This window comes from Podarcis gaigeae, assembly GCF_964106915.1.
Source record: "Podarcis gaigeae genome assembly, chromosome: 2".
NCBI lineage: Eukaryota > Metazoa > Chordata > Lepidosauria > Squamata > Lacertidae > Podarcis > Podarcis gaigeae.
The window spans coordinates 8,440,625-8,453,605 of NC_139679.1; positions in this window are offsets into that span (position 1 = coordinate 8,440,625).

The following is a 12,981-nucleotide window of genomic DNA, read 5'->3' on the forward strand; positions in this document are numbered from 1 at the left end:
CTTGGAGTCCAAGACCACCCCCAGAAACATCATACCTACATCACAGAAAGGGCGGGCTACAGCAGAAATCTGAGTGGGTTGTTTACCTCCTGTCTGGCAAGTTACCTGTTAATGCTTACTTGATTGGATACCCTGGAGAGCCTGGCCAGTCTTTTGTAATGTTAAATACTTAGTTCTTGAGCCAGGTCACAGGCTCACCCTGTTCATACACAGACATACCCTTAAGACAGGGTTTGTGAAGGAAAAGACAATGGGGAGGCTTTTGCATTTGACTTTGCAGAGAAAACATTTGGTCAGTTTGGGAGTCAAAATGGCTGCTCCTCTGCGCTGCCCCAGACATGTGGTTTATATATATATTTATGTATGTGTTTGCTTGGTACATTTATGAACCTTTATTATACACATAAGACCTTAATTTTTTTATTTCATGTCTTTCTGCTTTCTTCGTTCCAGTATCGGTTTTCTCCAAACCGCTTTCGGATGCCAGGGTCTTGAATGACATTACTCCGAATGAAGTATAGCTTTCTCACTCATGGTTGCTTGTTACTTTCTGGGATGCTGGAACAGAAAGTGCATTTTTATCTCCTTTTCACTGTCGGGGTATAGGTCTGGGCCTGCCTTTCATCATTCTCAAGGAAAACCAAGTCCCTGTGGGCTCCACTAGGTGGAGACACTTTCTTGGCGGAATAGGACATAGACGGTATCACACTAAAGGTAAAGGTAAAGGGACTCCTGACCATTAGGTCCAGTCGTGACCAACTCTGGGGTTGCGGTGCTCATCTCGCTTTATTGGTCGAGGGAGCCGGCGTACAGCTTCCGGGTCATGTGGCCAGCATGACTAAGCCGCTTCTGGCGAAACAGAGCAGCACACGGAAACGCCGTTTACCTTCCCGCTGGAGTGGTACCTATTTATCTACTTGCACTTTGACGTGCTTTCGAACTGCTAGGTGGGCAGAAGCAGGGACCGAGCAGTGGGAGCTCACCCCATCACGGGGATTCGAACCGCCAACCTTCTGATTGGCAAGTCCTAGGCTCTGTGGTTTAACCCACAGCGCTACCCATTAAACTACGACACCTTAGTCTGACACAAGGCACTTGCAGATTTCATTGGGAAACCATGAGGCTCAGGTCCCAGGGTCTGACACCTACTGGACCCTCCGATGTGATGAAGACTTGCAACTCTTCAAGAGATGATTAGGGAAACTTAGCAGCCTTTGAATCCGGAGCCTTCAAGAAGGAGGAAGACACTTTTCTGCTCCGGACCTTCCTCACAGAGGAAGTGGGAAGAGAGACCTTGCTGCAGGCTCTGACATCATACACCCTGTTGTCTCTGCCCCATTGCTGCGCACATGTTCAAAGAGGTGCCTATGTGCCCACAGCTGCACACACACAGAGAGACACCGTGCCGCACACAGATGGGACTCCCAGGGTGGTGGCCTTTTGCAATGTTGCCATGAATGCATGGGATGGGGCAGTACTGTGTAGTTCATGGGGGTGGGCCTCGGGTCATGCTCCCAAGCAGAAAGATCCGAAGAGGCTTGTTCCACCAGTCCAATGGCAGGGTTGCGAGAGACACTGTACTTTTAAAAGACAAGGAACCTAAACCTGCTCATGAGCCATTTTGTAGATGTTGTAAGGGAGGCAGCAAATCTTCCAAGCCTTTCATTCTGCAAAGCAAACCACTCAAGGCTTTTGATCTGACAGCATAAATATACAGATTTGTAGCATCTGTCTTGCTCACTAAACCTACTTGGGTGGTTGAAATAATGGGATTTCCTTCTGAGGGAATCCTTTAAGAAGCAGTGGGGATAAGGACAGGAGTGGACACACAAGCACAAAAGGCTTCTCTGGTGAATCTTTCCTGTGGCCTATGGAATCTACTCTCCTTCGATGCATGTATCACGTGGGCCAAGAGCCCAGCACATGTGAGTGCAGTTGCCAACTTTCCAATTGGGGCCTGCAGCTGTGCCTCTAACAGTAGCAGAGTATGCAGACGTTAGCAGCTCCTGGGAGTCATTTTGGACTCACAGCTGTCCATGGAGGTGCAGGTTAATTCTGTGTCCAAGGCAGCTGTCTATCAGCTCCATCTGGTACGCAGGCTGAGACGCTACCTGCCCACAGACTGTCTCCCCAGCATGGTGCATGCTCTAGTTATCGCCCACTTGGACGACTGCAATGCGCTCTACGTGGGGCTACCTTTGAAGGTGACCCAGAAACTACAAGAAATCCAGAATGCGGCAGCTAGACTGGTGACTGGGAGTGGCCGCTGAGACCACATAACATCGGTCCTGAAAGACCTACATTGGCTCTCAGTACGTTTCAGAGCACAATTCAAAGTGTTGGTGCTGACCTTTAAAGTCTTAAACGGCCTCAGCCCATTTGGAAACTCAGACAGACTTAATTGAAAGCCCCATTGTGCAATGAAGAGAAAGACCTGTGCACACCAACTGAAGCAGGACCCTGAGCCCATAGTTGACTCATCTCTCACCTCTCTGTTTCAGAGCACAAAGGTATGGTGGTAAAAAAACCACCATACCTTTGTGCTCTGAAACAGCACAAACCTCTTACATCTCTTACCTCTTACATCTCTTACCTCCTTTGTCAGGGAGGTGGAGTCTGAACTGGTTGAGCCTGATAGTTACAATCTAAATGGTGGAGACTTGGGCAAGGGGAAGGGGAAAATAGTGAAAACTGGCAAAGACTTTGGGCAGTGTTAATGGGTAAATCAGTCATTCAACAGTTATAGGGACAGAATACTTATTGAACTACCCAATAGCTGATTTGCTCTGAAGTTGTCCCCAGGTGATCTTGTCATTGTCTCTTTCCAAGAATATCTGCAACCAAAGATAGATTGTGTTTTCTTAGAGTCTTTGGAATAGGTAACAAAGGTAAAGGCAAAGGACCCCTGGATGATTAAGTCCAGTCAAAGGCGACTATGAGGTTGTGGTGCTCATCTCGCTTTCAGGCCGAGGGAGCTGGCGTTTGTCAACAGACAGCTTTCTGGGTCATGAGGCCAACATGACTAAACTGCTTCTGGTTCAACAGAATACCATGATGAAAACCAAAGTGCACAAAAATGCCATTTACCTTCCCACTGGAGCGGTACCTATTTATCTACTTGCGCTGGTGTGCTTTCGAACTGCTAGGTTGGCAGGGGCTGGGACAGAGCAATGGGAGCTCACCCCATTGGAGGGATTTGAACCACCAACCTTCTGATCACCAAGCCCAAGAGGCTCAGTGGTTTAGACCACAGCGCCACCTTTGGAATATGCTCAGAAGAAGACTCTTTCTTTCTTGTTGGTTGCATTCGGACTGTTATTATATGTATGTTGATGCTGCTTGACTAAATGTTTCAAATTTTTACTGATTCATAATTTCTGTAGTGCATTTAAAGTAACTTTAGACTCTACCTTACCGAAGGCTCCCCACAACCCTTTAGATCAGTGGTGGCCAAACCTGGCCCTCCAGCTGTTTTTGGACTACAATTCCCATCATCCCTAGCTAACAGGACCAGTGGCCAGGGATGGTGGGAATTGTAGCCCCAGAACAGCTGGAGGGCCAAGTTTGGCCATAGCTGCTTTAGATGGTAACAATGTGAATGACTTACGGTAATTTACTTTAAACAAGCTAAGCCAGCCATGTTGCCTTGCCCGCCCGCCCCCCCAGCTCATTTTGCTGTGTGGGGTCCTGGACATCTACCCAAATTGTGCCCTTAATAAGCTCTGGTATTGTTCCATTAGCGATGGATGAATCTGTTGGTTTTGGCTTCTCTCAGTTTCCCACATTTCCACAGCAATTTGTGATTTGTTTTATTTGGGTGGTGGTGGTGGGGAAATCCTTTGAAAATTTTGCTAGCATTTAACTGTGGATACCTCCTGATATCTGGGACGCGGGTGGCGCTGTGGGTTAAACCACAGAGCCTAGGGCTTGCCAATCAGAAGGTCGGTGGTTCGAATCTCTGCAATGGGGTGAGCTCCCGTTGCTCGGTCCCTGCTCCTGCCAACCTAGCAGTTCGAAAGCACGTCAAAGTGCAAGTAGATAAATAGGTACCGCTCCAGTGGGAAGGTAAACAGCGTTTCCGTGTGCTGCTCTGGTTCGCCAGAAGCTGGCCACATGAACCGGAAGCTGTATGCCAATAAAGCGAGATGAGCGCCGCAACCCCAGAGTCATCCGTGACTGGACCTAATGGTCAGGGGGACCTTTACCTTTACCTCCTGATATACATATTTTTTTAAACAGGTCCCCCCCCCCAATATAATGTTGCTTTGTATGTTATTTTCACCAACCTATGCACACCTTCCCCTGACATGTGCATCTTCATAAACATGCAGAAATTCATTGCAAAATTCGGAGAAGTGCAAATTTCGAAAGATGCTTGTGTTGCTGTTTGAGACGCCCCGGTGGCAAGTCCTTCAAATGCTTAGACAAAGCATGAATGATACATTGGGCAAAGGATTCGGGATATAATATCCAAATGGCAGGTTGGGAAAGGTTATTGCAATGGTTCTAGGGGTTGCTCGTGTGTAAACCGGCACCACACCTGGCTGGGTTGCCTGAGTGAACCTCTTCTGTCCGGACAGCCACTCGCCCGTGGCTGTCCCAATCGCTGGCAGAATCCGTCAGTGGGCGTTTCTTGAACTTCTTCCAGCAAAGAAGCTCTTTGACGCCTAGTCTCCTCCTACTCTCCCTGCGCGGAAGCCTTCTGCGCAAGGAGGGTGTGGGCAGAGGAGGACCCTTACTCTCCCCGCTGGTCCCTGGCAAGGAGTCATGGAACCGCCTCGCCGATTCCCCCATCTGCCCCCCTTCTTCACTGGTGCTACGCTGATTCCCTTCCCCAGAAGATGGGCTGCCTCTCCCCATCCCAGGACACTCTCTGGAATCCCTCTGGAGCCCGCTCTCTCCCTCCGGCCCTGATGGCAGTTCCCTGACAGTTATGGAAAACAGACTTGAAATTTACGGCATGTTGTACATTGAAAGAAAACTATATGAAAATGATGTACCGGTGGTATTTGACTCCTAGTGAGTCGGCAAAAATGTATAGGACAAGTACAAATATCTGCTGGAAATGTAAAGAAAAAGAAGGTACCTTTTATCATATGTGGTGGACTTGTAATGTAACAAAAGCTTTCTGGGAGATGATATATAATGAAATGAAAAAAAATGCTTAAACTAACCTTTGTTAAGAAACCAGAAGCTTTTTTATTAGGAATTACAGGTACCGACATTCCAAGGGAGCAGGAAAGACTTTTTATGTATGGAACAACAGTCATCCGGATGTTACTAGCCCAGAGATGGAAAGAAGACAAAGTCCCTGCCAGAGAGGAATGGCAAACCAAGATGATGGACTATGCCGAGATGACAAAACTGACTGGAAAACGCAGAAACCAAGAGGACAAAAACTTTATAAAAGAATGGGGAAAATGTATAAGTTACTTAGGAGACCGTTGTAAGCAGATGGAAACATTGGCAGGATTTTGATTTCACTTGTAGTGTAATAATTACCATGGATAATAAGGATTGATATAAAAGTCAGAGTATGGCAGAATATGCAGGTCTAAATGTTTAAAATGGGACCCCATGGAAGGGATGAAGTCATGAGATTTGGATGAATCTCTGTACAGTGGTACCTCTGGTTAAGAACTTAATTTATTCTGGAGGTCCGTTCTTAACCTGAAACTGTTCTTAACGTGAAGCACCACTTTAGCTAATGGGGCCTCCTGCTGCCGCTGCGCCGCCACCATGCGATTTCTGTTCTCGTCCTGAAGCAAAGTTCTTAACCCGAGGTACTATTTCTGGGTTAGTGCTGTCTGTAACCTGAAGCATATGTAACCTGAAGCGTATGTAACACTGTATACGGCAATGAATGTATACATACATTCTAGACACAGAATTTTCAAACTCAGCCCAAGAACCTTTATTCAGAGCCTGGGACCAGCCCCATGCCTGGTAATGATATTTTGGAGAGTGTCTGTAACCCGAGGTACCACTCTATATGGATACATATCTGGTTTTTCAAAAAATAATTTTGTATTTGTAAAACCAAATAAAAATGATTTTAAAAAAAGAAAGACAAAGCGTGAATGGGGCAGGCTGTCTTGAAAATGCAGATGGAACTGAATTTCACCCCCACAGACTGGAGATGGGACTTGACTCAGCTCCCACTCATCTCAGATTTGGTCTATCAGACAAGCCACATAACGGTCACATCCCAGAGATTAATAAACAGTAGGAAGTGGCTGTCCTGGCCTGTGCTCTGGCAGCCTTCCTGACCCCTCCCAGCCCCCCGCACTCGTGCCTCAGCCTAGGAATCGAGGGGCCTCTTGTGAGGTCTCGTCATCTGGAAGATAATTGGATTTTAGCAAAAGGGAAAAAGCTTTGGAGACGGTGCCCCTGGGGCTGAACTTGCTTGTGTTGCCTGGGCAGGCGGCAAATTATCCCCTGCCCAGAGGACCCAACTCTCTTCTCTTTTCTCTCTCTCTCTGAACCAGGGAGTCCATTAAGTTGAGTCAGTTTCTGTCTCTTCAATTTCCAGGCAGGGAGGTTTAGTGCAGCTTGATGAGCGGGAGATAATAGCATAGTAATTTAATCGTCTCCCCAACCCCCTCCTTCCCTCCCACCCCCCATCTTGTAGCATCAGGAAATTAGGAGGGAAGGAGACAGCAATCCGGATGGCATCGACTTTAACCCTTGTAATGTGGAGCGAGGCCAGTTCCCCTCCAGAAGCAGCAGCGGCGGTGAGAGGGAGTCATACGGCAGGCCCCACCAGGCTCCCTGTGAAATGGCTCTTGACCTCTTGGCGCTTGGTGAACTCTTGTGAACTGGCTCCGTCGGAAAGCCACGCTCTCCAGGCCACCCCAGGGCATTTGAGCACCTGGAGCAGAGCTGAGACTTGCTGCAACATTCGGACGCCGGTTCCTGCGTTAATCCCATTAGTATTGCTAACAAGGGTATTTGGCGCTTTCTGCCCAGGAGTTATCTTGCTCTCAGCAAGAGCCAGTTGTAACAAGAGGGCAAATGTTCCTTTAAGAGGTTCCTTTAAGAGGAACCGTTCACCATAGGCACAGAGAGGTTAGTCTGGCCTCAACTAGAGCCAGGGCTTTTTCGGCTGTGGCTCCGATCTGTCACAAGAGACTAGGGCCCTGCGGGACTTGACATCTTTCCACAGGGCCTGCAAGACAGAGCTGTTCCACCAGGCCTTTGGCCAGGGCACAGCCTGACCCCCTCCTTTGGCAATCTTCACAGATCTTTAGCCTAATGGTTGCCATCAATTTGATTTGAATTAATTTTATAATGAAATGATTTTAGAATGTTGTACTATTTTATTGTTGTTAGCCGCCCTGAGCCCGGCTTCGGCTGGGGAGGGCGGGATATAAATAAAATTTATTATTATTATTATTATTATTATTATTATTATTATTATTATTATAGCACCCTATCTAGCTCCACCTCCCCTGATTTGCAGCAGCTGGAGGAAAATATTCAGATGTATCTTTGTGCACCTACCCACACACTTAACACACACACACACACACACACACACACACACACACATATATACCATGCCAGTACAGGAAACCCATGACTGTAGCATTCCAATTAAAATGTTCACAGCCGGTAGAGGGAGAAAGAGAGAGAGAGAGAGAGAGAGAGAGAGAGAGAGAGAGAGAGAGATTGTAATATTAATGCAGGGCAATAACTACACACACAGACCATTCTCCATCCCTATAGAAACACACACATACACACCACCCCTGAGGAAGATGGGAGCCCAAGCTAATAATGATGATGGTAATAATAATAATAATAATAATAATAAATTATTTATATCCCGCCCTCCCCAGCCGAAGCCGGGCTCAGGGCGGCTAACACTGAATATAAATACAGTAAAAACACTAAAAACAAAACAAAACAAAAACAGTTGATTAAAATATAAGTTCGAATACAGTTTAAAAGGCAGCTTAAAATGCAGCCTCATTTTAGTGGTAGCCTATAGATCAAAGCCATGATGGGAGACAATGTCAAATATTCACCAGGGCCAACTATCCATGGTGGTCCTACAGCAGAAAGAGCCGAGAGAAAATTTATAAACAAATCCCATATAAGGGGTTCCATTTTTTAAAAAAAATGAGAGAGGGGTTAGACTGAGTCCTGCTCAAAGGTCAGGCAGAACAGCTCCGTCTTGCAGGCCCTTCAGAAAGATGTCAAATCCCGCAGGGTCCTGATCTCCTGCAGTAGGGCGTTCGACCAGGCTGGGACCAGAGCTGAAAAGGCCCTGGCCCTGGTTGAGGCCAATCTAACCTCCTTGGGGCTCGGGACTTCCAAAGTGTTGTTATTTATGGACCTTAAGGTCCCCCGTGGGGCATACCAGGAGAGGCGGTCCTGTAGGTACGAGGGTCCTAGGCCGATGAAGGAACAAGTGAATTATGTATCCAGGTGACAAGAGGGAAAGTACTACCTCTTTAATTAATGAGTGCTGAATCAGTTTGCTGCACTCTGCTGCAATGCCAAGGCAGCACTTTGGGAGCAGAAGTTGAAGAGGAGAACCAGGAGGGTCCCCAAACTCGGGGGTTGGGGGTTGGGTTTGCTTGTCTCTGTTGCTTGGAATGAGAAGTGTGGAAGGTGCTGCCGCTGCACTCGAGTCCGGTTTTCGGGCTTCCCAAAAGAGGCATTTGGCTGGATGCTGAGCTTAGAGGGGCCTTTGGCCTGATCCAGATGCTCACCATTCACTCATGTCTCTATGCCCATTCTCTTTTCTGACCACACCTCCAGCTGTAATCTCTTTTTACAGTTTTGTTTTTAAAAAATAAATAAATAGCATTTTCTTTGTGTCAGGGGCTGAACTGAGGAGGAATGGTGGGAGCCGCCCCCCCTTCTCCTGATCCTTCCCAAGGGCAGGAGGACAGTATTGATTTAGAACAGTGGTTTGCAGAGGGGCATAGTCCAGAGGGGGAAAGCTGGGGAATACTGGGTGAGAGACAGCTGGCAGATCCAGTGTCCTTGGACAGCATTCCTGACCCCCCCCCCTTTGCCTAGGACTAGATGGGCTCTGAGAGTGATAGAACAGAAAGCGCAGAGGCAACAAGCTCAGATTACCCAATTTAGGAGTGACGTAGATTAATGGGGACGGAGACAGTGAGCCTTTACTGGGAGCAACGCCATCTCTAGAGAGATATGCGCTCCTTTGCCTCTCACTGTGATTATGGAAGAAACTAACTGGTAAGAACGCTCCTTTTCGTTTGATCTGCTCGTTTACTGCCACCAGGGAAGGGATCCCGTTTCCTGAAGCCTGACACTTTGGTGCAAAAACGAAAAGAGGTGGGTTCTTTTTGACAGTGCAGAGTATGAACCACCTTGGTGGTGGGAGCAAAGGAAGGATCTGGCTATTCATCCAATGGGCAGGTGAGGTCCATCTGCCCAGGGGCTTAAACCTCCAGGGTGTACTTACCTGCTAGGCAGCCACTGTTGCTACCTGTGCAACCTGCTGCTGTGGAGCATATCTTCACAGCTCCAATCCAGAAAATGTGGCACTAGGCTGGTAGATCCATGAGGAGAAGAAAAGGTCCAACATATGTTTCTGTAATCACCCTAGGAGAGCTTGTTAACATGAGCTTTCCAAATGCCATATTTAGGATTTGCACAGCATTTTCCTTTAGGTCAGACTAAAGGTGACCCTGCCATTCTCATCACTATGTAGCTGGGCTCACTTGCCTAAGATACCTAGAGCAGAGGTGAGCAGACTTCAGGTTTGTGGAGACTTGGGCTGCGCTTACACACCACATGTCTAAAACATATCCCTCCAGCAGCCCAAGACCCCTGGGAACTGTAATTTATGGATGATGGGAATTATAGCTCTCTGGGGAGTAAACTACAGTTCCCCCAAATAATAATAATAATAATAATAATAATAATAATAATAATAATTTATTATTTATAACCCGGGACGCAGGTGGCGCTGTGGGTTAAAGCCTCAGCGCCTAGGACTTGCCGATCGAAAGGTCGGCGGTTCGAATCCCTGCGGCGGGGTGCGCTCCCGCTGCTCGGTCCCAGCGCCTGCCAACCTAGCAGTTCGAAAGCACCTCCGGGTGCAAGTAGATAAATAGGGACCGCTTACCAGCGGGAAGGTAAACGGCATTTCCGTGTGCGGCTCTGGCTCGCCAGAGCAGCGATGTCACGCTGGCCACGTGACCCGGAAGTGTCTCCGGACAGCGCTGGCCCCTGGCCTCTTGAGTGAGATGGGCGCACAACCCCAGAGTCTGTCAAGACTGGCCCGTACGGGCAGGGGTACCTTTACCTTTACCTTTATTTATAACCCGCCCATCTGGCTGGGTTTCCCCAGCCACTCTGGGCGGCTTCCAACAGAACACTAAAATACAATAACCTATTAAACATTTAAAAAGGAACATGGGTGGCGCTGTGGGTTAAACCACAGAGCCTAGGACTTGCCGATCAGAAGGTCGGCGGTTCGAATCCCCACGACGGGGTGAGCTCCCGTTGCTCGGTCCCTGCTCCTGCCAACCTAGCAGTTCAAAAGCACATCAAAGTGCAAGTAGATAAATAGGTACCGCTCTGGCGGGAAGGTAAACGGCATTTCCATGTGCTGCTCTGGTTTGCCAGAAGCAGCTTAGTCATGCTGGCCACATGACCCAGAAGCTGTATACCGGCTCCCTCAGTCAATAAAGCGAGATGAGCGCTGCATCCCCAGAGTCGGTCACAACTGGATCTGATGGTCAGGGGTCCCTTTACAGGGCTTCCTTCAGTTGTCTTCTAAAGGTTTGGTAGCTATTTTTCTCTTTGACATCTGATGGGAGGGCGTTTCACAGGGTGGGTGCCACTACCGAGAAGGCCCTCTGCCTGGTTCCCTGTAACTTGGCTTTTCATAGCGAGGGAACCGCCAGAAGGCCCTCGGCGCTGGACCTCAGTGTCCGGGCTGAACAATGGAGGTGGAGACGCTCCATCAGGTATACTGGAATCAAATGCAAAGCAGTGTTCTATAGGGAACAACAGACTTTTGGAATTTACGAACAGGGAGCCTCTGAGTCCAGGAATTTGTTTTCACTACCGGAATTGTGCTCATACTCCTGTCACACAAAAACGCACCCCTTGTCCCCCCCACTCCAAGCTCTCTTTATTTCAGCAGCCTAATTTAGATGGGTTGGGGGGAGGGAAGAGCATTTCTGCTTCTTCTACACATATGTTTAAGAACAGCCATTCCCAGGAGCTGAGTCATGTCAGCGCTGAGACTTAATGGGCTGACTCATTCAATGTATCATCACCTGTTCTTGCCAGGCATGCAACCCTGTTTTCTGGGATAGGCACCATCACATGGGATGGGAAAGTGTGAATAAACATGCCTTGCATGCTGCTGAGTGCTTCTGGGAGTTCACCCTGCCTCCCAGGCTGCGGACCAGACCAACGGTGCAAAGTTAGCCCCTGAAATAATTCTTCTTGTACTGTATCACTTTGAATGGGTGGCGACAGAAACAACACGTTTGAATGCTCCCCCATATAAATAAATCTAAAACTTAGCCCATCGAAAAAGGCTTTTCCTTAATCTCCTCCCTATATGTTTACTTTCTACCCACCGTGAGAGAGTTGTGTGTGGGCGTGTTTTAATGCGGGGGCGCAGCTAAGCATATGATCTCCCCCAGCTGCAGTCTGAAGTGGGAGAGACAGGCAGACTTCTGTTGCATATTTCTCATGACTGTTGATAAATTTGGCCCTACTCATCAGGCCAGAGTTCTAGCTTGGCCAGCCATCCCCAAATATGTGTCCCTTTCCTAGCAGAAGAGCTCTCCTTACCCTTTCACCATTGTTGTTGTTGTTTAGTCGTTTAGTCGTGTCCGACTCTTCGTGACCCCATGGACCAGAGCACACCAGGCCCTCCTGTCTTCCACTGCCTCCCGCAGTTTGGTCAGACTCATGCTGGTAGCTTCGAGAACACTGTCCAACCATCCCATCCTCTGTCGTCCCCTTCTCCTTCTGCCCTCCATCTTTCCCAACATCAGGGTCTTTTCCAGGGAGTCTTCTCTTCTCATGAGGTGGCCAAAGTATTGGAGCCTCAGCTTCAGGATCTGTCCTTCCAGTGAGCACTCAGGGCTGATTTCCTTAAAAATGGATAGGTTTGATCTTCTTGCAGTCCATGGGACTCTCAAGAGTCTCCTCCAGCACCAGAATTCAAAAGCATCCATTCTTCGGCGATCAGCCTTCTTTATGGTCCAGCTCTCACTTCCATACATCACTACTGGGCAAACCACAGCTTTAACTATACGGACCTTTGTCGGCAAGGTGATGTCAGCTTTCGCCATTACATTGCTCCAAATATTCCAACCACAAAATCCACCCTTCTGTGTTTCGTTTTCCAAAAAGCTAGCCTCTGGAACCCTTGCCTTATCCAGCCACATATGTGAATGGCAAGGGTGTGTGTGTGAATGCACTCTGCACATGCTCAGAAGCACTCTTGGACTACTTTGCATGTCCCAAGGGTTGATATTTGAAAGGAATCTGTAACGTCCTCACACCCCACCATTACTGCCTGCCCAGCCTTGTTAAGGTGTTCTCTACCTTCATACTTCAGGGGCAAATATACTCATAACCTTGCTCTGTCTTTTCCAGCAACAATAAATTTCCTTCCAGGGTTAATGGCTCAGCCTCAGCACCTGCCTTTGTGAGAACTTGAAGCTGGGAGATAGATGAGCCACCCGTCTGTTTTCTAATGAGGCTGTCTGGGCTTACTTCATTCAGCCACCTGCTGCCTCCCACATCAGCCGATTCCTGATTCTCAGCTACTAGGTGACTCCATCCTACGCTGCTGGCATTCCCCCCAGCATTACATCAGTCTTTGGATGAAAATGCCTGTAGGCCTCTTGTTGCTACACGAGGCTGGGATGCTAAAGGCCAGGCAGAGGACAAAAGTGGTACCCGAAAAAGGGGCCATACGCTTTGCATGCATAAGGAAAGTGAGGAGATTGTGGCCTTGCAAGG